Source organism: Kogia breviceps, chromosome 10, assembly GCF_026419965.1.
Source record: "Kogia breviceps isolate mKogBre1 chromosome 10, mKogBre1 haplotype 1, whole genome shotgun sequence".
Taxonomy (NCBI): Eukaryota; Metazoa; Chordata; class Mammalia; order Artiodactyla; family Physeteridae; genus Kogia; species Kogia breviceps.
In genome coordinates this window covers 24,055,987-24,067,294 of record NC_081319.1, presented here as the reverse complement: position 1 = coordinate 24,067,294, position 11,308 = coordinate 24,055,987, and the positions used below count along the sequence as shown (strand labels likewise).

Below are 11,308 nucleotides of genomic sequence, written 5' to 3'. Positions count from 1 at the left end.
GGACCCCTATAATTTGAATGTTGGTGTGTTTAATGTTGTCCCAGAGGTCTCTGAGTCTGTCCTCAATTCTTTTTTTTTTTTTTTTTGCGGTACATGGGCCTCTCACTGTCATGGCCTCTCCCGTTGTGGAGCATAGGCTCCAGACGTGCAGGCTCAGTGGCCATGGCTCACGGGCCCAGCTGTTCCACGGCCTGTGGGATCCTCCCGGACTGGGCCACGAACACCTGTCCCCTGCATCGGCAGGCGGACTCTCAACCACTGCACCACCAGGGAAGCTCCTTATCCTCAATTCTTTTCATTCTTTTCTTTATTATGCTCCCTGGCAGTTATTTCCAACATTTACTCTTCCAGCTCATTCATCCATTCTTCTACCTCAGTTATTCTGTTATTGATTCTTTCTAGAGTATTTGTAATTTCAGTAATTGTGTTGTTCATCACTGTTTGTTTTCTCTTTTGTTCTTTTAGATCCTTGTTAAATGTTTCTTGTATTTTCTCCATTCTGTTTCCGAGATTTTGGATCATCTTTACTATCATTACTGTGAATTATTTTTCAGATAGGTTGCCTATTTCAGCTTCATTTATTTGGTCTTGTAGGTTTTTACCTTGTTCCTTCATCTGTAACGTATTTTTTTTGTCGTTTCATTTTTCTTTTGTTTTCTTTGATGGGTGGTGCTGTATTCCTGTTTTACTGGTTGTTTGGCCTGAGACATCCATCACTGGAGTTTGCAGGCAGTTAGACAGAGCTGCGTCTTGGTGCTGAGATGAGGACCTCCAGGAGGCCTCACTCTGACTGATATTCCCTGGGGTCTGAGGTTCTCTGTTAGTCCAGCGGTTTAGACTTGGAGCTCCCACCACAGGAGCTCGGGCCTGACCTCCAGCCTGGGAACCAAGGTATCACAAGCTTCTTGGTGTGGTATTAAAAACAAAAAAAAAAAAGGAAGAAAGAAAGAAAGAAAAAAAGGAGCAGTACACTATCAAAGAATAAAAAATAAAATAAAATTAGAAAGATAAAAAATATATTAGGAAAAATAAAACTATAATTGAAACAACTGCAACAAAGTAAAATAAAACCACAACAGAAAAAAGAAAAAAAAGAAAGGGTGTGTGTGGGGGGGAACAAGCCAAAAGGAGAGATCACTAACAAAGTATAAAGAATAAAATAAAATTAGAAAAATAAAAGATTTATTTGGAAAAATAAAAATATAAAGGAATCAACAACAGTGAATCAACAAGGTAAAACAGAACCCCAATCTAAAAGAGGAAAAAAGAAAAGAAAAGAAAAAAAAAAGCCTTGGCATGGGGTGGAGTTTAGGCAGGGGTGGAGCTTAGGCAGGGGCGGGGCCTGGGCAGGGTAATGTTTAAGCGTGGGTTGGGGGTCTCTGCTTAGGACCTGCGTGCGAGGACGGGTAGAGGCAGCACGTGGAAAGGAGGGCCTCTGGCGTGTGGAGTTCAGGAGTTTGGAGGTACGGCCCTGGGGGAGGGTGTGTGGGTGGGGTTTAGGCCCAGCTCGTTGGAGGGGGTCTCAGAGGGGGTCTCCGAGTATAGAGGAGCGGCGCTGGGTGAGGGTATAGGGGTGGGGCTTGGGCTCTGCGAGGTAGGAGGGAGGCTCCCAGGGCAGAGGATTAGGTCCGGGAGTCCAGCAGGCTCCCCGGTGCCTACGTGGGCGGGGAAAGCACTGGCCCCATTGCTTTCTGTTCCTTCGTGCCCCTCCCCTACCGTTTCCCCCAGGGTCTCCCCCGTCGCCGTGGGTGGGTCCCGCTGGGTGTAGAAACTCCTCCCCTCTCCCAGCTTCCCCTCGGGGATGCCGGTCCTGTAGTTCCGGCCTTTACCTTTGCTCCCCCGCTCCCTCCCTTCCAATCCCTCAGGACTCGTGTGGCTGGAGGGGGCCTCGGTGGGCAGAGGATCAGGCTCGGGATCTCAGCAGGTTCCTGGGGGCCCACGTGGGCAGGAGAAACCTGGCCACGCTCCCTTTTGATCCTCCGCCTTCCCAATGGTTCCCCAGTTTCCCCCGTCGGGCATGGGATCCCTTCCCCTCCCCCCGCCGCCCCTCAGGGTCGCCAGTCCCGTCCTGCCTCCACTTCTCCCCCTTCAGTCCTCCCACACCCCATGTCCTACCCGGTCGCTGGGGGTTCCTCCCATCCCCTTGGGTGTCCGTGGTCCCCCACCGGTGCCTGGTAGGTGCCCTAGTTGTGAGGAGATGCGAATTCCGCATTCTCCTAGCACACCATCCTGACTCCAGCCCCTCTCTTATTTTCTTCATTCCAACAATTAAACTCCTCCTATGTGTCTGGCACTGAGAACAGTGGTGAACTTGAGAAGACATTGACCCTGTCTTCATGGATTTTATAATCTAGTGGTGTAGAGCAATGAGCACACACACATAGAATTACAAATTATGGTAAGTGCTGGGGAAAAAATATGATGCTACAGGAGAAATATGGGAGGAGTAGGGTGATGTGAGGGAGAAGACAACCTCTGAGAAAACGACATTAAACTGCATTGTCAGTAAAGGTGAAGTAAGAAGGAGAAGGGTGGAAGTGGGCCTGTGCCCAAGCCCTGAGGCAGAAAATATGGAGGTCAACTCCCCTGGAGAGTCAAGAGCAGAGAAAGGTAACTGGCAGGCCATGAGGTTGAAGCAATAGTCTGGGGCCCGATGATTCAGGTAAAAATATAAAATGTCTGTTGAGAAATAAAACCTGCAAGAGGAACTAAAAATTAAGAGAGGATGTGGAACTGCACCTGAGAGACACATTACCCTACAGAGGGTAACATGTTCTCCCGTAATTATTCGGGGGAACTGTGGCCATTTTGCAATGTCAGTAGCATTGGACCTGAGAAATGACAAAGGTATTAGCTCACTCTTTTCAAGTGATTCTTTGAGCTCTAATGGGTTCACCTGGGGGACAGCTGGAGCAGATGAATGTTCAGCCTGTAGCGTGAAGCCTGAAGTGTTCCTTTAGGACCCATGCTGGTAGCTCAGAGGAATAAAAGGTCATGCCCTTTTGAATGAAGGACTGCTGTTTGACGGAAGGTAATAAATAAGAAGACCGAAGCACCAGAGAGTCCTGGGGAAGGTTTGCAATGAGGAAGGTATAGAATGGCAAACTGAGCCCCGGGGGGCACATCATGATGAGGGGGTTGGTGAATGGGAATTCAAAGCCATATATTTCATTCTTAAAACATTTTCCGTATCAGTGAATGAGCCGGGGCCCCGCGCCGTGTAATGGAGCTCTTCACTTACTGCTGCCTCCGCCACCCCCCTTCCCTCCAGCCGCTCGGACTGAAGAAGCAAAATGGCATCGAAGGGCTCGGGAGAACTTTGATCACTGGCTGACTGAAGAATGTTCTGCATCAGCTTTTTCGTGAGCCTGAGAATCATTTCACCTTTGAAATGAAATGCGTTAAATGCGTTCCATCTCCTATGAAGAAAAAGTGTCTCGTTTATGTCAGTAAAATACACATAACATAAAAATGACCATTTTCACCTTGTTAGGTGTACGGTCCGGTGGCATTAAGTACATTCACATTATGCAACCATTACTACCATCCGTTCCCACCATCCATTCCCAGAACTTTTTCATTTTCCCCAACTGAAATTCTGTACCCATTGAACACTAAGCATTGCCCCTCCCTCCAGCTCCTGGCAACCAACTTTCTACTTTCTGTCTCTGTGAATTTGACTACTCTAGGTGCCTCTGTAGGCAGAATCCTACAGTATTTGCCCTTTTGTGAAGGGCTTATTTCACTTAACACAATGTCTTCAAGTTTTGTCCATGTATCAGAATTTCTTTCCTTTTTAAGGCTGAATAAGATTCCATTGTATGTGTAAGACAGGAGATAGATGGGCTCCAGGCTAGGCGTTTACAACTGGCCTCCTATTCACGCTTCTTGGGGTGAGAAGAAGATGGGCTCCAGGCGGGACATTCATTACCCAACCCCCTGTTTACATTTCCTGAAGCAAGAGACAAACGGGCTCCAGGACTACATATTTATAACCAGACTCCTGTCTATATTTCGAGATCTGCAACTTGATATAAAAACCAGCAACAGAAATAGGGTAAATAACCAGACATTGGACATTTTTATGGCAGGGACAGAGTGGGACTCAACCCTGTTAAAAGATCAAGAGGTCATACATTTCCCATCCTTAGGGCAAGGGAAATACTGCACATGTGCAGAAAGGCTCCTTGGGGGTCAAAAAGGAGTGGGCACCACCCCATAATACGTGATGCTAAGGCCGGTCCCATAGACCTCTGGGCTGAAATCCATCCTGGAAAAACGTTGCACAAGCATGTTGGGGAGGGTCCTAGGGCAGGGCAGGTGTGGAAAAAGAAACCAGGTAATTGGCCAAAGGTAAACAAAGACCCGGAAGAACTGCCCTATATAAATGACCTAACCACCTCTTTCTTGCTCCTCCTCTTTCGGGAGGACGCCCATACCCTTCCTCTCCGGTGTGCATCTCTGCCTTCTGTCCTAACTAAACAAAGTGTTTTCTCTGTGTGCTCTCCCACCTGTTGTTGTGCTATGTCTCTAATAATAAACTCTGTACCTGTTTTTACAGGTTTGCCTCTGTGAGAAATGCATTTTTCACTGGGCGCAAAAGCTAGGGGGTGTGGTGACTGGGATTCCTGGTTGTCATCCAGGCTCCCCAGGTTCAGTTCCTGGGCAGGGAATTAAGATCTTGCTTCACGCCACCACCCACTGCTGCCTCTCCGAGATCATGTATACACCCCATTTTGTTTATCCATTCATCTGTCCGTGAACATTTGGGCTGGAGGAAAAGTATCTCTGACCTATGGAGCAGAGACAAAATATTTTTCTTTTCATATATTGTCTTATTTTTCCTCTTTTCTTTGCACCCTCCTTGCTCCCTCCCTCCTTCTCTCCCTCCCTCCCCCTCTCTCTCCTTCCCTCCTTCCTCCCCAACCCCAGCCCCTGTAGAAGGAGGATAGAATTTGACTGAAGTTTGTTATCATTGGGAATCTCAGGGTATAGTACAATGAGTTCCTTTTTTTGAAATTATTGCAATAGAATTTATCTTTCAGAGCACATTTAGATTCACAGTAAAACTGAGCAGCAAGCACTCCATTTGGGGCACTCAGTGGAGCACTCCCATATACTTGCTCCTTCCCCTCCGCCCACACCCACAGTCTCCCTGACAATCAGCATCTCTCACCAGAGGGCTATGTCTGTTGCAAGTGATAAATCTACATTGCAACCTCATTATCATCCCAAACCTATGCTCTACATTAGGTGAATCACTCAGTATTGTACATTCTATTGGTTTTGACAAGTCTGTAATGACATGTATCAACCATTATAGCATCGCATAGAATAGTTTCACTACCCTAAGAATTCTCTGGGCTCCACCTACTTATCTCTCCCTTTCCTTACCCCTTGGCAACCACTGATTGCGGTACGGGGGCCTCTCACTGTTGTGGCCTCTCCGGTTGCGGAGCGCAGGCTCCAGACGCGCAGCCTCAGCGGCCACGGCTCACGGGCCCAGCCGCTCCGCGGCATGTGGGATCTTCCCGGACCGGGACACGAACCCGTGTCCCCTACATCTGCATGCGGACTCTCAACCACTGCGCCACCAGGGAAGCCCAATGGTGGACAGTTTTGTTTTAAATTCCTGTAATGGGAAGATCATGAACCCCATTTCTGTTCTCCCATTATTTCCTCTACTGCAGAGAGAAAAATAGCTCGATTTGCCCTTGAATATAACAATAGTCAGTGACTGAGAAAAATCATTTGCTGTCATCATCTGTGTCAGGTAAGTGTCACAAGGGCGACCTATCATTATCAGTTGCCACTTCAACAGAGGGGAGCAATTACAGCAAGGGCAGTTTGGTGTTATATATCAGTGTGATAGCCTTGCCAAACTGATGGGTAGTAAATGCACAAGGCACAAGGTTTTAGCATAATTTTCACGTCCAAAAGTGGAGATCTTTGTCAGAGAATGTAAAAATTAGCTGAGCAAATTTCATCCTGATTATTTTTATATATGTTTTGGAAACCTAGCCAGAGCTTCATCTCGGGTCAAATATTGAACAAAACCCAATTATGGGAGATAACTGATTCGCGCTTTGTAAAATCTAGGCAGGTTGATATCAACTTGCTCATGGAAAAGGCAAAGAAATTAAATAATGTCATGTGAGTGGCTGTCAGCTGGAGGTAGGTCAGCAACAATATCTGATGGTAATAGCTGCAGCAGTACTATTATTTATTCGTTAGAAATGGCCAGTAACACAAGAAGAAAACAGACATCATTTTTTTTTTTAGCGGTACCTGGGCCTCTCACTGTTGTGGCCTCTCCCGCTGCGGAGCACAGGCTCTGGTCGCTCAGGCTCAGCAGCCATGGCTCATGGGCCCAGCCGCTCCACGGCAGGTGGGATCCTCCCGGACCGGGTCACGAACCCGCGTCCCCTGCATCGGCAGGCGGACTCTCAACCACTGCGCCACCAGGGAAGCCCCCCAGACATCATTTTTAATGTCCCCAAAGATAACCCGTCATCATATAGATTTTTTTCTGTGCATTTGTAAATTATGTACATTGCCTCTAAGATTGTCCCCATTGATTGCTGCTGCCTTATACCCATGACCTTGTATAATCCCCTCCCCTTGAGTGTGATTAGGTTACAAAAGACTGTGGCTTCTATCTTGGGTGCTCTCTCTCGCTCTGATGGAAGCCAGGGCCTGTGTTGCAAGCTCCCACACGGAGAGGCCCTCGAGGCAAGGAACTGAGGGAGGACTCCAGTCAACAGATATTGAGGAATTGAGCCCCTCACTCCAACAACCTGTGCGGAGCTGAATCCTGCCAAGTGAGTGAGCTTGGAAGTGGATTTCCATTCGAGTCTTCAGTTGGGACTGTAGTCCTGGCTGACAGCATAACTGCAGTCTCATGAGAGATTATGAGCCAGGCAGGCCTAGCTAGGCCGATTCCAGATTTCAGACCCACAGAAACTCTGAGATGGTACGTGTTTGTTGTTTTAAGCTGCTAAGTATTGGGGTAGTTTGTTATGCAGCAATAGAGAACTAGTATGTAAATGTTTACAAAAATTGGATTACAGTGTCTTTTGTCAGTCAGAGTTCTAGCAGCAAACAGAAGGCACCCAACTGGGATTTTGAAGAGAAACTTGGGCAGTGTTAGGAAAATCAATAAGGTACAAGAGGCAGCCAGGGCTTACAACAGTGGGAAGCCATTATCCTCCCTAGACCTGATAGAGAAAGGGAGCCAAAGAGAGCAGGCTGTTTCATAGTAGCAGTGTTGTAGAGGAGTGCAACACCTGCCAGAACTGGGTTGAGGTAGGGAGGGAGCAGAGAAGAAACACCCTGACCTCTTTCTCTTTCTCTCACCATCCTCAGATCTGGCCATGACTCTCATTGGCCAAACCCTACTGGAAACCAGGGGGCAGTTCCTACCGGTCAGCTTTCTAGGACAGAAAACAAAAGAAGAGAAAGTAGGGAGTGGATCCGCTGGGGCATAAGGACAGAAACCAGCTAAAATGTCTTGTGCAACTGTTTTTATTTTTACCAACCTTCTACTTCTATATTGTTAAGGATTCTTCTACATCGTGGTGTTTTTTTTTTTTTTTTTTTTTTGCGATACGCAGGTCTCTCACTGTTGTGGCCTCTCCCGCCGCGGAGCACAGGCTCTGGACGCGCAGGCTCAGCGGCCGTGGCTCACGGGCCTAGCCGTTCCGCGGTATGTGGGATCTTCCTGGACTGGGGCATGAACCCGTGTCCCCTGCATCGGCAGGCGGACTCTCAACCACTGTGCCACCAGGGAAGCCCCTAATTTGTTTTTTTTGATGTATTATTTCTGACCTCCTGATAATTTTTGTAAATACTATGAATATTTCGGAACTAAAGTGAACTTGGCTTACAGTGGTAGATTTAATTGAGGAAGACAATATTGTTAGTATAATTTCACATGTTTAGTGCAAACCAGTACTTATCTCATTTGGTAGATTTTTTTTTTTTTTTAAACATCTTTATTGGAGTATAACTGTTTTATAATAGTGTGTTAGTTTTTCCTTTACAACAAAGTGAATCAGCTATACATATACATATGTTCCCATATGTCTTCCCTCTTGCGTCACCCTCTCTCCCACCCTCCCTATCCCACCCTTCTAGCTGGTCACAAAGCACTGAGCTGATCTCCCTGTGCTATGCGGCAGCTTCCCACCAGCTATCTATTTTACATTTGGTAGTGTATATATGTCCCTGCCACTCCCTCACTTCGTCACAGCTTACCCTTCCCCCTCCCCATATCTTCAAGTCCATGTTCTAGTAGGTCTGTGTTTTATTCTTGTCCTACCACTAATCTCTTCATGACATTTTTTTTTTTCTTAGAGTTCATATATATGTGTTAGCATACGGTATTTGTTTTTCTCCTTCTGACTTACTTCACTCTGTATGACAGACTCCAGGTCTATCCACCTCATTACAAATAACTCAGTTTCATTTCTTTTTATGGCTGAGTAATATTCCATTGTATATATGTGCCACATCTTCTTTATCCATTCGTCTGTTGGTGGACACTTAGGTTGCTTCCATGTCCTGGCTATCGTAAATAGAGCTGCAATGAACATTTTGGTACATGACTCTTTTTGAATTATGGTTTTCTCAGGGTATATGCCCAGTAGTGGGATTGCTGGGTCGTATGGTAGTTCTATTTTTAGTTTTTTAAGGAACCCCCATACTGTTCTCCATAGTGGCTGTATCAATTTACATTCCCACCAGCAGTGCAACAGGGTTCCCTTTTCTCCACACCCTCTCCAGCATTTATTGTTTCTAGAGTTTTTGATGATGGCCAATTTGACCGGTGTGAGATGATATCTCATTGTAGTTTTGATTTGCATTTTTCTAATGATTAATGATGTTGAGCATTCTTTCATGTGCTTGTTGGCAATCTGTATATCTTCTCTGGAGCAATGTCTATTTAGTTGTTCTGCCCATTTTTGGATTGGGTTGTTTGTTTTTTTGTTATTGAGCTGCCTGAGTTGCTTATAAATTTTGGATATTAAACCTTTGTCAGTTGCTTCATTTGCAAATATTTTCTCCCATTCTGAGGGTTGTCTTTTCATCTTGTTTATGGTTTCCTTTGCTGTGCAAAAGCTTTTAAGTTTCATTAGGTCCCATTTGTTTATGTTTGTTTTTATTTCCATTTCTCTAGGAGATGGGTCAAAAAGGATCTTGCTGTGATTTATGTCATAGAGTGTTCTGCCTATGTTTTCCTCTAAGCGTTTGATAGTGTCTGGCCTTACATTTAGGTCTTTAACCCATTTTGAGTTTATTTTTGTGTGTGGTGTTAGGGAGTGTTCTAATTTCATACTGTTACATGTACCTATCCAGTTTTCCCAGCACCACTTATTGAAGAGGCTGTCTTTTCTCCACTTTATATCCTTCCCTCCTTTATCAAAGATAAGGTGACCATATGTGTGTGGGTTTATCTCTGGGCTTTCTATCCTGTTCCATTGATCTATATTTCTGTTTTTGTGCCAGTACCATACTGTCTTGATTACTATACTTTGTAGTATAGTCTGAAGTCAGGGAGCCTGATTCCTCCAGCTCCATTTTTCTTTCTCAAGATTGCTTTGGCTATTCAGGGTCTTTTGTGTTTCCATACAAATTGTGAAATTTTTTGTTCTAGTTCTGTAAAAAATGCCAGTGGTAATTTGATAGGGATTGCATTGAATCTGTACATTGCTTTGGGTAGTAGAGTCATTTTCACAATGTTGATTCTTCCAATCAAAGAACATGGTATATTTCTCCACCTATTTGTATCATCTTTAATTTCTTTCATCAGTGTCTTATAGTTTTCTGCATACGAGTCTTTTGTTTCCTTAGGTAGGTTTATTCCTAGATATTGTATTCTTTTTGTTGCAGTGGTAAATGGGAGTGTTTTCTTAACTTCGCTCTCAGATTTTTCATCATTAGTGTATAAGAATGCCAGAGATTTCTGTGCATAAATTTTGTATCCTGCTACTTTACCAAATTCATTGATTAGCTCTAGTAGTTTTCTGGTAGCATCCTTAGGATTCTCTATGTATAGTAGCATGTCATCTGCAAACAGTGACAGCTTTACTTCTTCTTTTCCGATTTGGATTCCTTGTATTTCTTTTCCTTCTCTGATTGTTGTGGCTAGAACATCCAAAACTATGTTGAATAAGAGTGGTGAGAGTGGGCAACCTTGTCTTGTTCCTGATCTTAGTGGAAATGGTTTCAGTTTTTCACCATTGAGAACAATGCTGGCTGTGGGTTTGTCATATATGGCCTTTATTATGTTGAGGAAAGTTCCCTGTATGCCTACTTTCTGCAGGGTTTTTATTATAAATGGGTGCTGAATTTTGTCCAAAGCTTTCTCTGCATCTATTGAGATGATCATATGGTTTTTCTCCTTCAGTTTGTTGATATGGTGTATCACGTTGATTGATTTGCGTATATTGAGGAATCCTTTGCATTCCTGGAATAAACCCCACTTGATCATGGTGTATGATCCTTTTAATGTGCTGTTGGATTCTGTTTGCTAATATTTTGTTGAGGATTTTTGCATCTATGTTCATCAGTGATATTGGCCTGTAGTTTTCTTTCTTTGTGACATCTTTGTCTGGTTTTGGTATCAGGGTGATGGTGGCCTCATAGAATGAGTTTGGGAGTGTTCCTCCCTCTGCTATCTTTTGGAAGAGTTTGAGAAGGATAGGTGTTAGCTCTTCTCTAAACGTTTGATAGAATTCGCCTGTGAAGCCATTTGGTCCTGGGCTTTTGTTTGTTAGAAGATTTTTAATCACAGTTTCAATTTCAGTGCTTGTGATTGGTCTGTTCATATTTTCTATTTCTTCCTGGTTCAGTATCGGCAGTTTGTGCATTTCTAAGAATTTGTCCATTTCTTCCCGGTTGTCCATTTTATTGGCATACAGTTGCTTGTAGTAATCTCTAATAATCTTTTGTATTTCTGCAGTGTCAGTTGTTACATCTCCTTTTTCGTTTCTAATTCTATTGATTTGAGTCTTCTCCCTTTTATTCTTGATGAGTCTGGCTAATGGTTTATCAATTTTATTTATCTTCTCAAAGAACCAGCTTTTAGTTTTATTGATCTTTGCTATCGTTTCCTTCATTTCTTTTTCATTTATTTCTGATCTGATCTTTATGATTTCTTTCCTTCTGCTAAATTTGGGGTTTTTTGTTCTTCTTTCTCTAATTGCTTTAAGTGCAACGTTAGGTTGTTTATTCGAGATGTTTTTAACTAGAAGATCTGAGGATATACTCTATCTGCAATGTGGTGACAATGACAGTGCATTGTAAT

General features: G+C 44.2%; 1 long non-coding RNA gene across 1 annotated transcript; it reads left to right on the top strand.

Moving 5' to 3' along the window:
- The first annotated feature begins 812 nt into the window (after nucleotides 1–812).
- Nucleotides 813–1,913, top strand: LOC136794911 (uncharacterized). Its single transcript, XR_010842377.1, has 3 exons — nucleotides 813–891; nucleotides 1,388–1,463; nucleotides 1,866–1,913. It is a non-coding gene; the product is annotated as an uncharacterized lncRNA (long non-coding RNA).
- The last annotated feature ends 9,395 nt before the right edge of the window (nucleotides 1,914–11,308 follow it).